Consider the following 2599-nt stretch of genomic DNA (forward strand, 5'->3'; position numbering starts at 1 on the left):
CTCCCTAGCTCTGCCTCCCCCCTGTGTGCCCCCCCCCCCAACTACTGCTGAGGTCTTGGGGATCTTGGGGTGGGGGGGAAAGCTGGGCTGGGCCATGTGGAGGGGAGGGGCTCTGTTCCCTTCACCCCCTCCTCCCTCCTGCCTCCCCAGCTCCAGCTCCAGCTGTGGCAAAACTAAGCTGGCAGCTGTGTGCTGCCTCTGTCAAGAGGCCTGTGTAGGGGGTGGGGGAAGGGAGCCCCCCCCACCTCATAGGCTTCCCCCAGCTACCCCAGCTGAGGTATTGCGGGGAGCCAAGCCAGACCTGTGATCCCTTCCCCCACACACCTGCCCAAGCCTCTTGATGGTGGCAGCACTCAGCTGCCAGCTCTGCTTTGCTGTGGCCAGAGCTGGGGTGGAACAGAGCCCCCTTGCCTTGGAGTGAGTTAGGCCACGCCTACGAAACCCTAGCCAGTGTAGTTGGGGGAAGGGGGCCATGAGGCAGGGGGGCTTCATTCTACCCCAAGCTCCCCATGCCCCAGCTGCTGTTACAGCAAAGCTGAGCCGGTAGTTGCAAGCTGGCAGGTATGAGCTGCTGCTGTCAAGAGGCTCGGGCAGGGGGATGGGGGAAGGGAGCACCCTTCCCGTTTGCAGGCTCTTCCCAGGTACCTGAGCTGGGCCCATGAGATATGGTGGTTCCATTCCCCTAACCCCTGCCCAAGCCTCTTGGTGGTGGCAGCAGCAGCATGCAGATGCCAGCTCGGCTGTGCTGTGGCTAGAGCTGGAGTAGGGGAATGAGGGAGGGAGGAACAGAGCTCCCTTACTATGCAGGCCCATGTCGGCTCCCCACAAGATCCCAGCAGGGGTACTTTCAACTCTGGTTGAAACCCCTTAGAGTAAAGAAGAGCACATGTCCCATGTGACGGCTAGCTGTCCCTAAACCATGCTAATCTCTGCAGGATTTTGTTCTGGAAATTACCTTCCTTTCTTTCCGTTGGGAGTTTGCAAGGCCCAGTCTGGCTTGCTTTCCAGCTATCCATGCTCTCCTTCATTTCTAACAGAGCTCCAAGCTTCCATTCTTCTCTGTGCTACACAGAAACCAGGAGCATTTGGCCCAGATTTTCTGGTCTCAAATGCCAAACAAGAACTTGTGGACTGGTTTAATGATAAACAGAGAGAATATGTTCAGCCCTGGGGTAATCCTTGATTTCACTGGAGATATGGGGTGAGTCTGATGTGCTGATATTTAAGAGAATTACTGATTTATAAACTCTTTTCCTCCTCCCTTCTTAAGGAATAGCCTTTTGTAATGTATTGTTGTTTTAAATGCAAAGCTTTCCTGGTTTTGTTTCTTTTTCAGAACAAGTGCTATGACTACAAGGCTGTTTGGAAAAAAAAATTAGTCATTTCCTGGCTTGTTTCTATGGATCAGATTATGGCAAGGAGTGGTGACAAAAGGTTGGGGAAAGAGAAGGATATGGCTCTGTTCCAAGTTCCATTCAACACTTTAAGATTCTCTGCTTGGAGATAGTTTTTAATGCTGGAGGTAAAATTTGGTTCCTTGGAATTCAGTGACAAAAATTCTGTTAACTGCCACAGGGCCAGAATTTCACTCGGTAATCTGTTTTCTCCTTTTTGTTGTGCCAGAGGGACAATGTTGCACAGAAATAAAACTGGTGGAGAATGGAGTAGGTTCTCAAATGGTGTTCCAAAATGTTTTCTCCACTTTGCCTGTTGTCTTTTTTTATAGGAAGGGCTCCAATGAATAAACTGATACCTGTACAACAGTAGTTGAAAATGCCAAACCTGATGCACCTGGGCCTTGAACTGGCTCCCATGCAGTGCAGGGTCGGGACTGGCACTGGCTCCCTTACCATACTGACATTGCTTCCAGCCCCTGTACTGCACTGCAGCCTTGAACCAGGTCCTGTGCAGTGGCTAGAATGAGCCCTCCATGCCCTGCCCATGTTCTTAGCCCTACACCACAACAGAGCCTTGAACAGGGCAGAAGCCAAAAATCAGCTGACTTTCAGTCTCGGGTCTAGGATCCCACCAAAGCTGATTTAAGACTGCAGCATGGTACTACAATCTATATTTAAGTTGCAGCATTTGCGACACAAGGGGTACATGTACACCTCCTGAGATTGGCCGTGCACCCCCTGGAAACTCCAGCTGTGAAACCGAAACTGCTGGCAGAAGTGCTGTTACTGGTGAACAAGTTAAGAGGCTGTGACTTGGATGACTACACAGTCCAGTGGGTGGCGAATTGGCTGGAGGGTCGCACCCAGAGAGTCATGGTGGATGGGTCAGTTTTGACCTGGAAGGGTGTGGGCAGTGGGGTCCCGCAGGGCTCGGTCCTTGGACCGATACTCTTTAATGTCTTCATCAGCGACTTGGACGAGGGAGTGAAATGTACTCTGTCCAAGTTTGCAGATGACACAAAGCTATGGGGAGAAGTGGACACGCCGGAGGGCAGGGAACAGCTGCAAGCAGACCTGGAAAGGTTGGACAAGTGGGCAGATAACAACAGAATGCAGTTCAACAAGGAGAAATGCAAAGTGCTGCACCTAGGGAAGAAAAATGTCCAGCACACCTACAGCCTAGGGAATGACCTGCTGGGTGG

The 2599-nt window shown here is 51.8% G+C and overlaps 1 protein-coding gene across 2 annotated transcripts in view; it reads right to left on the bottom strand.

The window, feature by feature from the left end:
* PALMD (palmdelphin) overlaps positions 1 to 2599 on the bottom strand; it is a 48042-nt gene that overhangs the window by 1272 nt on the left and 44171 nt on the right. The window lies entirely within an intron of this gene.

Source organism: Alligator sinensis, unplaced genomic scaffold (genome assembly GCF_000455745.1).
Source record: "Alligator sinensis unplaced genomic scaffold, ASM45574v1 scaffold647_2, whole genome shotgun sequence".
Classification (NCBI taxonomy): Eukaryota; Metazoa; Chordata; order Crocodylia; family Alligatoridae; genus Alligator; species Alligator sinensis.